General features: G+C 30.6%; 1 pseudogene across 1 annotated transcript; it reads left to right on the forward strand.

Annotated features, from left to right (window-relative positions):
• Window positions 1–9,153: 9,153 nt before the first annotated feature.
• On the forward strand, window positions 9,154–10,848 carry LOC18594758 (ubiquitin-NEDD8-like protein RUB2; annotated as a pseudogene). Its single transcript, XR_016027488.1, has 3 exons — window positions 9,154–9,373; window positions 10,133–10,372; window positions 10,589–10,848. The product of XR_016027488.1 is annotated as a ubiquitin-NEDD8-like protein RUB2 (transcript).
• The last annotated feature ends 1,594 nt before the right edge of the window (window positions 10,849–12,442 follow it).

Consider the following 12,442-nt stretch of genomic DNA (forward strand, 5'->3'; position numbering starts at 1 on the left):
TTATCTAATTATTGTTTATTTTTTTTAATTTATTAGAAAATTAAAACATCTTATTTGGTTTTACGGGTGTGACATGTATATGATGCAATTATGAAATGCATGGTATAAAATCTGGATAATGCCAAATGACAACCTTTTACTGAAAGTACCTCTTGAACTTGCCCATCATATTGGTGGAATTTGGGAATACTCTCTCACTTAGGAAAATACTTGAAAAACTCGTCTTCGCAAGTTAAACGAGAAAATCTCATTATCAAGGTAGTTATTAGTAAGTAAAAATAATATTTTCATGAATGCAAATCCTAATACGATAAAACCTTTTTATGAAGGATACTCTTCGAGTCCTCTCATCGTATTGGTGAGATTCTAAGGTATCTTTTCACCTAAGGAATTTTTTGAAGGAACTCACCTCCGTAAGCTTCCTCGAAAAGTCCCATCAGTAGGGTCTTGACTCGTGCACAGGATACATCTACATGTCATGACATTTAACGATGTAGTGATGATGTGTAATGTGCTTATGAATTTCAATAATTCATTTTTTAACTTTCTCACGACTCTTTTGTTATTTCTTGAAAAATTATTTATTTTTGTATATATATATCATGAAATAATATTTTACATTTATTATTATATTTAAGTATTTATTTATTTTACGATATATATTTTCCTTTCACCTAGATGCTATTTTTTTAATCAAATATTTTATTCAAGAATTATTATTATTTATATATATTTTTTATAACTCAACTTTTTTTCTAAACTTTTATTAATCTATCCTATTTTCTTTTTGACTAACTAAATTTTTTTTTATCTTCTCTTAAATCTATTATATATATATATATATATTTGCCTTTTATATTTTAGTTATGTTCATTATTATTATGAATTTACTATCTTTGAAAATTTTAATTTTACTATTTGTTCATCATCATGAATATCATCATTTTTTATAATCCTATATATTTTTGAAACTATGTATATTTCATCAATTCCCTCTTGTATTTATTATTATTCAATTTTATTATTATTATTATTATTATTATTATATTTCTTATTATTACTATTATTTTTTTTTGTTTCTATGTTTTGTTGTTTTTTTGATTGATTAGTAATTACATTAATATGCTTTTCATTTACTTAGAATTGTAAGTATTGGGACTCAAAATTAATACCATCTCATCATATTGGTGGGATTATAATCAAAATCTCTTATTTAGAAAAATTCATTCGAGATTACGACTTCTCACACTCCGAATGAATATTTTATGATAGGTACTAAGTAGAGTAGTCACTTATTTTATATCAACAAAACTTTTTATCCTATCGTATTTCCATTCTCCCTCCTTATGTATGTTCATCATTATTTTACAAAAAAAAATCTATTCCACGTAACTTGGTACTATCACATTTTATTACATTTAGAGTTTAATTTTTCATGTACTTCTTCATTTCCACTTTATATTTATACAAATTTACATAATTAAATATTTTAGAATTATGTCTAACATTTCACCCTTTCCCACATTTTACATTTCTTTCTTTTGACATATTCTATATCCAAATAGATATTCTTTTTATATATATTTTCAATCTAAATAATTCTATTTCTACTGTTAAATATTTATTTTTCCCATATTTAATGTCTATGTAAATCTATTTTTGTAATTAACATTTATTTATTTATTTGTACATATATTTTTATGTACATATATTTATTCTTTTTATAACTAAATACTTTGACTTACTTGATTCTTTTTTTTTACTATTAAACATTTATTTGTCTTATTCATCTTGCCTATCTAAATCCATTATTTTTGCTTTTATGTGTATTTAGATATTTATTAATAATATATTTTTGTGTATTTATTTTATATACCTAAAGCTATTTTTTATAACAAATTATTTATTTCTTTTCTATGTATGGTTCTTTTCTTTTTCTTATATTTGATCTACCTAAAACATTATAATTTTTTTGTAGCATATTTCTTGCATCATCATACATTAATTAATCACATATTTTATTTAGAGCATGTTTGACTTGTTTTTTTTTTTAACTTAAAAACTATTATAAAGCTCTTATTAAAAAAAATAGTTTTTAAAATTAAACTAAAGTTATTTGGTAAATTTACTTTTATAAGTTCCTTTTTGTAAGTTCTAATTTTGGTTAAATTACCATAAAAGATATTTCTTTTTTTTGAAAAGGTAATATTGTGATTATTTTTAACAGATGAGGATATTTTTGAAACAAAAATAATTTTTTTTTGTGTTTTTAAAAGAAGAGAAGAAAAAGCTCATCTCCAAAGCTTTTCTTGAATTTTTTTTTTAATTTTGTTCTTTAAAAAAAGTTTTTTTTAAAAAATTTTTTTTTCCAAATTTTTATTTGACTTGACTTTTGTTTTTAGAAAATAAATAAACTGAAGAAAAGTTAGATCAAACAATTAAGAAACTCTCCAATAAACTAAACTGGGCCAGCTAGCACATTCATACAGCAACAAAGGAAAAGAATATCATATTGCTTGGGCTAGAGTAATGGCCCAAGATGACAGGTCCACTTAGGAACACCCTAAGCCTGTATCCTTAGCTCACTATTCCTCCCCAAAACGCACAGTTTTAGTGCTTGTGCAGCAGATCCCTTACCTCTCCAAAATGCACCATTTGATTGGTAACCCTCTCGCCTCACTCCCCAAAACGACACCGTTTAGTAACCGACAACCTAGGTGTAAAACCTCCTTTTTATATCTCCTCTCATCATTTTCCCTTTTACTCTCTCTCTAGCCGTCGGAGCTCTCCCTTCTCTCTACCCAAGGCCTCCTCTTTCACTCCCTCGTTGGAACCTTAACCGTCGCCTTCCATCTCTCTTATCTCTCCCTCTCAACGTCGATCTAGCCTCAAAGCCACTCCTCTCCTGACATTCTGTAAACCCCTCTTTCCATTGCCTTACTTCCCCCTTTCTTTTCCATTGTTTCTTTGTTGCTTTCCATTGGCTATGGTTTTTGGTTTTTGTGATTTCTGATTTGATTATCTGGCTATGGTTTTTCTTTTTTTTGATTGTTGTATTTGTATTCGGCTGATAGACTAAGAAGGTAGGGTTTTTTGGTTCTTAGGATTTTTTAGCCAAGGAATTTCTAAAGTTTTCTAGGTTTTTTTTTTTTTTGAAAAGAACGGTTGCCAGGGTTTTCTTGAAATGGGATTTTTGGGGTTTTGTGAGATTCTACCTAGGGTTTTTTTGGATTTGGGAAGTTGCCCGTAGATGTGGGGATGCAGTCACCTGTGTCATCCCTAGCATCGTGAGGCCATTACCAGACGCCAAAAAAGGCCATCAGGTTGCAAATGCACGAGCTGTTTTTTTTTTGTCTGTTTTATTTTTTTTTTTTGCGTTTTCTTGTCTAAAATGTCTTGAGTTTAATTACCTTAAATTTACTTTATTAGTTTTAATATTGTTTATGTGGTTTGATCTTTTTTTGTCAAGTTATCCCCACCGGGCTTGTTTGTCATTAACAAGTTCAATGGTTGTTTACATACCCTTAATCCACTGGATTTTGGATTTGATTTAAATGATTACTAAAATAAGCGGTGTAAAAATATAAAATAGGATAAATAAAATATAAAATAAAAAAATAATTTAATTAATTGTGTTAATCATATTATTGTGTTTAAATGTGTATAAATAATACGTTTAATGTTAATGATGAAATAACCTCCATTAACTATGAGTAGCAAACACTTATCATATCTCATCAACAAATACTCATTCCTAACTCACCATTCATCCACTAATCATATAGTACAAATTTAGAATCACCTCCTGCCCTCGTTCTTTTTAACATGTGACATGTGGAACTACCTTGCATACTTATCATGGCATTTAACATATGCTCATTCTCATATCATGGGTTATGTGAAAACTACCTCACATAGCTTAACATGTTTCACACTTCGTGTCTATTCGCATTCATGTGCTGTGTGGTAATGTCATCATATACAAATAATCATACATATATCATGTAGTCGTTCATACTTATCTAATGTGTGGAATTCATCATCACATAATTATAGCAATTTAGCATGCTCCAAGCATTTCATACAGATTTCATGGAAGTGGTGGTTTTGGTGTAAAACACTTAAAAGAACTTATCCCTCATGATTGAAAACTAATATATAATAGAATATTTACATATACATAGTAGATTCGAAAATTATTTTCAAATAATTAATTATCCACAAACACATTTTCACTTAGCAAAACATTTATAAGAAACCAAACTCATTAAATCATGCTTCAATTTTATATACTAAAATAGTTTGAAAATAGTGTATTCATTCACTTTGACAAAAAACATTGCTTCTAAGCATTGCTTTTAAGCTTTGTTTCATCAAACTTAGCTTGTTCTACGATTCATGATCTCAATGTAACCTAATTAACATAACGATTTCTAATATAAATTTCTTATTTTTCTAGTAAAGCCATTTATTCAAAACTAATCGATAAAACCAATACTTTTCGTTCCAAGCCAATACTTCACAAGACTTCAACCTAAATCAAATAATGAAACCTTAATCATTCTTACCTCCACAAGCTCATTAAAAAACAAAAACTTTCAAAATCTCAGCCCAAATTTAGATTAAATGAGTTGAAATTTACAAAACCCTTGACTTAGGTTGAAACATTGTGATTAAAATCCAAAAATGTCAAATCTTATTTTAGATTTGAGTTTGGAAGGTTGAATCTTTGTCGAATGGGCTTTTGAAGGGTTTAAAGGAGGGTTTGGTGGTTGTTGGGGACAAGTTGGAGGTTGAGAAAATGTAAAATGTAAAATGTAAAATGTCAAAAAGGCACTATAGTTGACTACTCAAATTTTGTAGTCAACTATGGCTATGTTTTCTTCAAGAATCTCATACTTTTTATTATAGGGTGGACTAAGGAAGTTATAGGGTAGACTATGGTTGTGAATTCTTCAAGATTTTCATACTTCCTACCATAGGATCGACTTGTAACCATTGGGGGTCGATCCTCCAAGTTCAACTTACTAAAATACATTCTTTTGACTTCTTTTTTTAACCATTCTTGCAACCATCATTCATTCATGAACATAACATAATAATATGGAAGGATTTACATCAAATAATAAGGAATTCTCAGCTATTATCGTCACTAACACATAATTCATCAAAGCTCAAGTTTTCACCAAATTTTCACAATATGAAAAATTAGGGTTTCACGTATAAGGAATTGTAATTTTTCTTAATAATTTCTTAAATGATTAATATTTGCTTGAATTCAGGTACCAAGCTAAACTTTTTCATACATTGATAAAGGTTGCACTTTTTCTAAGTACAACCTTAACCTAAGGAAACATATTTTTCACTTATGGCTGTAATTTTTTTTTAATGTTAGTTTTCATAAAAAAACCTCCATTTAAAGTATGGGTTTGAGATATGCTTTTATTTATTTAGTTTTTCATATTTTCTTTGTAAGTCAACTTTTTTTAATCAAAATAACATCATAACTTGGTTTGTAAAATGATTATGTTTATTTTATTTAAAGTCGGTGAAAATCCCTTAATCGATAGGTTCGGTTAATGTTTTGAAAAAGATTGGTTAAGCCAATTAATGGTATTTTTTGACTGAATTAACCATTTTAACCAAATACTCACCCTTAGCTCCATCTCCAATAAGCCTACTTGCAAAAACACTCACTTTCTCTCTCTTACCTCCTCTCTCTAGAATCATTTTTTGTCACGACCCAAATTTTCGGGTCATGAACCGGCGCATGGGCCCAATGGACGTAGTCCACTAAGCCCAAGTAAGCCTATTAATCTGAAATGTTCATCATTCCATCATAAACTACTAAGTCATATTTCATAACTTAGAATCAAAATAATGTTAAACATTGCCACTTCATACTAGCATACTGAACAAGTGTATATATATTATTTATAACATGTATCTTAATAATTTACATTAAGTTTGTCTATACACAACAAAAGAATACTCAACTTCCAGCGGAGGGATTCAGACGAATGTACAGCTACTGAATGTCGAGACACCTACCAAAAGATTGATACAAGTCTACAAGGACACCTCGTCCTAGTTACCGGCTGTCTCGTGATCTGAAAACATGAAGTTGAAAACGGTGAGTATAAACCCAGTGAGTGAACAAGGAAGGGAACAAGCATACCATAAGGAATGTTTAACGAAATCATGATGCATTCTTTTTCAAAAGAATGCAATTTAGTTCTATTCATACTAAAACCCCTCATCAAGCCCTTAAATGATTAATCATTTGAAAATCATGAACCCATACATAACGAACTATTTGAAGAATGAAAGCTTCAATGATATGAAAGCAAGTCAAATACGACAACGAATCTTTGCTACAGCGGAAAGGCATTCTCGTTACAGCTACGTTGGGATTAAGTTATTAGCCGAACGAGGGTTTCTCAACTGGCTGAGAGTTTCTCACTAAACCTCTTCATTTTAAACTTAACTCATTTAGTCCTTAATATTGGAAATCCATGCTCAGATATGGTAGCAAAGAAGTGAAAAATAGGGCAGCAATTGGACAAGATAAGAGACAAAACAGAAAGTTTTTCGCTACAGCGAGATTCAGCGAAATTGTAACCAAGAAACAGAAAGTTTCTCGCTATAGCGAAATTGTAACCTAGAAACAGAAAGTTTCTTGCTGCAGCGAGAATGAATTTCGCTACAACGAGAAGCTACAGTGTCATTCTCGCTGCAGCGAAAATGCATTCTCGCTGCAACAAGTTTCTGGCCAGTCTACCCTTCAAAACCCGAGAGTTTCTTGCTACAGCAAAATTGATTCTTGCTGCAGCGAGAAACAGGGCACCAATGAAAAATTTGCCCTTCTTCCCAAAGAAAACCACCTTGTTGAAATGTCCAAACCAACATGAAATGCATAACAATTTTCCAAAGTTTAACATGTCAAGTTTCACATGCATTACAATCATTTACCATTACTTATTAATTTCCTATAACACACATATTTACATATGTATATATGTATGCGTATACCCATCATCATCATGCACACCATCCCATCATCATCATACACACCATCATATCATCATCATCACCAGCTCATGCGCACTCCCTACTCGCACATGGTTGGGTCATCACCGGGTTATGCGCACTCCTTACTCGCACATAATCGGGTCATCTTTGCTTATGCGTACTCTCTACTCACACATAGCCGAGTCAATATAATTACACAACAAAATATTCAAACATATGTGAATATCAACATAATGCAGTAGCATAAAGATCCATGATAATCACATGTCATAACATAAAATTGATTTATCAAAGGCTTGTTCCCAAGACACTTGTTTTAACAAAAGTTGTATAGAATCATTCAAATATTTTGTACAAAATGGTCATATTCCCAAAACGATTTTGATAGGTAGTCCACTCATCGGTATATTGTTGAGCCTTTAGCTGACTTTAAATCCCTTAATAATCCACTTGGGGTGATGGGGCTTCTTTAGAACCTAGAATCACATTAGCATAAGCAATAGGTCAATTCACACACTATAAACCCTAAAAGCTATCTCTTAGCTAGCTTTCAATTGTCACTTTAAATGGCTATCTATGTTCACTATCTTAATCACTATAAAATGAATGAACATACTCAACAATAAAACAGCTCATAATCCCAATTACTAGCCATTATTCATAGCTAAAAATCAAGCTTAGTTCATCACTTACCCTAGGGCTCTTTTGTAGTTGAATTCTCTTCCAATAGCTTCCACACAAATGGGATAATTCTCTCTTTCTCTCTCTAGAACGCCCAACTAGTGAGAGAAAGTATGGAAATAAGATTTTTCAAGGGTTTTAAGGAGAAAGAGTGGAAGAATACAAGGGTTTTAGTCATAAAGGCACAAAGGTATGAAAACTAGATCTAGAGAGAGAAAATCATGCAAGCTCCATATCAAGCTTCCATGGAGGTTGGAAGCAACGTGAAAGAGAAGAAGAAGAAGAAGACAAGCTACTGGAAAATGGGAGAAGAAGCTGCTAGAAGAAAGATATTTATAGCCAATCTTATCCACTCCCTTGAAATGACCAAATTGCCCCTCCACAAATTAGCTTATTCTCTTCCAATCTTTTATGCAATCTTTTTGCTCTTTTGACATTGGGACAAGGTCCATAATGGTCTAGACATGCTTGGGTTCATAAAAACTTAAAATTTTAACCTGAGGTGAAAAATGACCATTTTACCCATATCGTGAAAATCATCAAAATTTGGGTTTCCTTTCCATTTTACCCCTAAACTCACCATCCATTTATGCCTTAGGCCTACTTAGGCCATAATATTGTTTAAAAATCTTACTTTTATGAGCTTACTAAGAAAATGACGAAATTACCCCTAATTAGGGATATCGCTTATACTTCCATTTATGAGTCCATAAAGGTCAAGGTCTCACATTTTTTTCCCCAAATCAATCCATATAGAATTAACTCTAATAACATGACATGTTAACTAGACATGATATGTTAATATCTCATTTTGGATGATGATGTGGCATGATAAGGTGGCCACATGATATTTTCACTCGTTAGCGCCACGTCAACCCTATATCACAAAAAAAATGATAAATAGTGATTTAATTAATGATAATTAATCAACCATCAATGATCAAGATTTATTTAACAAAAATAAAAAAATATAAACTTGATTAAATGTAATAAAAAATTAAAATTTATTTAAATTTTTTCAATAATTTTAAAATTTTTTAAAACACGAAAAAATATAAAGTGCATCATTCATAAAAACATAAAAGTAAAGAAAAAAAAAGTTAGGACTGAGTAACCATAAAGAAAAACAAAACTCATATTGCCCAATTCCCCATAGAATCAAACTTTGAATTGCACCAAAGAGTTTTGGTTTTAAAGTTTTTTAATTAAATTATATTCTAATATTTATATTTAATATTTAATAGTTTTAATGTCAAAATAAAAAAAATATTATAAAATTAGAAAATAATTAATTTGTTTATTCAGTATGATATCTAGTCAATAGATATTATATATATATATATATGAGGTCCCACTACTAAAGTATTCCAACCTCTAATCTAACCGAACACAGATTTAAATACTCCCCACTAAAGTATTCCACTAACGTATTCTCTAATTCCGCGGCACAAAAAATAACTATAAATACTTCCCAGCCCCCAGTATTCTTCTCTTCAAGTAGCCAAGCCAGCCCCATAATTGCATTGCAGCACAAATTCGATCTCTGCCAAAACCCAACAAGAAAGAGATGCAGATCTTTGTTAAGACGCTTACAGGGAAGACCATCACCCTAGAGGTTGAGAGCTCTGATACTATTGATAATGTCAAGGCTAAAATTCAAGTTCTTTTTCTTCACTATTTTCGTTTTGTTTTTCTAAAGAATTTGTCTTATTATTCTAGAGTTCGTAGTTGACTTCATATTTTGGTTGATGAGAAAACTGAAGTAAACAATCAGGGAAAACATCTATAGATGCGTGTGAGGGGTAACTCCTCTTATGTTTTAAGAATTTCTTTTCCGGGTTTTTGTTTTTTCCAATGAATTTGTATTTTGGAATTCGTAGTTGACTTTCTGTTTGGTCGGCGAGAAAGGTAAAGAAAACGAAAATGAAAGTTAAAAGAAAGAATTCGAACTGAAACTATTGGATGAGTATATGAAAATATGATTTTATTAATATTTTGGTTCCTTTTGCAGGGTAAATTTGTACTCTTGTGCTTTCAGTTTTGCTACTTCCGTTCTAGTTGGACTAATTGATTAGATGCTGTAACGTCCAGATTGAAATTGTCTAGGTCGAATATGATACAATATTTGTGTCTTCTTGAATTGTTTTTACTTTCATGCTATTTATCATTGTGTAAGTTATCTCTGGTTTTTTCACCGATGAGATACTTCGATTTGACTTCTTTAGAATTGCGGATTATCTTTATATTAAGTGGTTGTAACAATGGTGATAGTATACAATCTAATGACAAAAAATTCTCTACTTTCGTTTTATTTGAACTGCTTGACAGAGCTTGGGGTGGTGTCTATGTTAGACCTTTTGTTTTACTCTTCTGCAATAAATTGTTTGCTGATTGCTGATGATGGACTCGACTTTTATAGGACAAGGAAGGAATCCCTCCTGATCAGCAGAGATTGATTTTTGCTGGCAAACAGCTTGAAGATGGTTGAACTCTTGCAGAATGTAACATCCAAAAGGAGTCGACTCTTCACTTGGTTTTGAGGCTTAGGGGAGGAATTATGATCAAGGTCAGGACTCTCACTGGGAAAGAAACTGAGATTGATATTGAGCCAACTGATACCTGTTGAAAAGAAAGAAGGAATTCCACGTGTGCAACAAAGGTAGTCATCCAGTTCTGTGGGCTTTCCTTTTTGAAATAGACTTGTATAGTTGCATCATTATTTTGGTTTAAATTCTGTACAACATTCACTCGAAAGATGCATTTTGGTTATAATACTTTGATCTGGTGCTTCACTTTTGTTATTGTAGACAAATCTGGATTATGATTTCTTAGTTGCCTTAATGTTGTAATTCACTCATGTGTTCCATGTTTGCAGGCTCATCTATTCTGGCAAGCAGCTTGGAGATAATGGGACAGCTCGTGAGTACAATATTAAGGGTGGTTCTCTACTTCATCTCGTGCTTGCTCTGAGAGGCAGAAGTCTTTAGATGGTGCTACTTATATCATAAACATCAAATGACAGCATTTTTTCTCACCTACGGCTGCAATTGCAATTTTTTCTGACGACGTAGATCTGCAAACCCTTCATTTAAAATATGGGTTTGAGATATGGTTTTATTTATTTAGTTTTTTGTATATTCTTCGTAAGTCAACTTTCTTTTTTATCAAAATAACACCGTAATTTAGTTTGTAAAATGATTATGTTTATTTTATTTCCTTTGCACTTGCATGCGGCTTAAATTGATTTTAAAGTAAAATATTCTGACTTTTATAAATTTTGATCGAAATTACACAAAATTCAATTAGTTTTTGAAATGGACAATCTATTCTAAAATTACAAACATCTTTAACAGAATTAATGAAAAAATTAAAATATTTTTTTATTAATTTAAAAAATTATTATTATATTTTTAAAAATTAAAAAAATAGAGAGTATGATCGGTGCTTTCCAGCGCTCCTGGAAAGGAGAGCATCAACCGGTGCTCCTCAAAGGAGGGGCGGGGAGCACTAGTGCTTGCTCAGGCTCCCCCAATGCTCCCTTTGGGAGCCCCAAATTGGGCTCTCAAGTGCTACTCAATGGGGAGCTTTATTTTTTTTTAATTAATAAAAAAAATAAAATTATATAATTGTAATTATAAAAATTAATCAAAAGTAAAATTATTTTTTTACTTTTGCCACATCAGCAAGTTGACGGAAATACTAATAGTTGACTAATAGCTAGACCTACGTGTCTAGTAAAATATTTTAGGTGTGGAGTGTCCATTTTAAAAAACAATAGATCTTTGTGTAATTTCGATTAAAATTTAGAAGAGTTAGGATATTTTACCTTTAATTTTATGATATGTAACTTGAATAGATATTGGAATATAAGGTCAAATTGATATATCCAATGGGTTAATCTTTCTTTTTGCTATATTTCCTTCACAATTCAAATTTTATAGGAATAATAATAGCATATAATTTTTTTTATTTCTTTTCTGTTGCACCAATTATTTAAAAAATGAGGTTTAAGTTATAATTCATAATAATGAAACTTTTATATAAATTAATACCCTTTTTTAATGAGATTTTCATACTTCCAAACAATGATTAACTATTAGCTAAACAACACTTTAACTTGGTTAAGGAAAGTTCTTTTATTATGATATTTAAACTTAAACCATGCGGTGCATGAGTCAAAAACTTAGTTAAAAAAAATTTAGAAATAAAATCGAATAGATTAATTTTTAGAGAACTCTCTCACTTAATACTATAAATAGAGTGCTTCTAAAACTATTTGGTACACAATTTTGGGAAACAGGAAGATTTGAAAAATCAAAATCTCTACAGAGTTTTATTGCATCACAAGTCCAAGGTGGAAGATAAAAAATGTTCTCCAAATTTTCCACATCAAATTTAACAAAATTGGGAAAGAAAAAGATTTTGAAGAACAACGGCTCCTTCCAACAAGAAGTTCCAACAAATTGAAGATAAAAAAGTTTCTAAAGAATCAAAGTCCCTCGAGAGTTCAAAGAAATCAAGATATGAAGATAAAAATAAAAATTAAAGTCTCAAGAGTCCCAAAGAATTGATCCAAAAAAATTGAGGTTTCAAGACTTCAAGACTTTCAAGAAATCAAGCTCAAAAATTTGGAAAAAATCAAATTTACTCAATTCCAGACTAAGTTATTAAGAAGCTTGAAGCAAATTATTGCAGAAAAAATATTCAGAAGATTTTTTTATTTGAGTAT

Source organism: Theobroma cacao, chromosome 7, assembly GCF_053813885.1.
Source record: "Theobroma cacao isolate CCN51 chromosome 7, ASM5381388v1, whole genome shotgun sequence".
Classification (NCBI taxonomy): domain Eukaryota; kingdom Viridiplantae; phylum Streptophyta; class Magnoliopsida; order Malvales; family Malvaceae; genus Theobroma; species Theobroma cacao.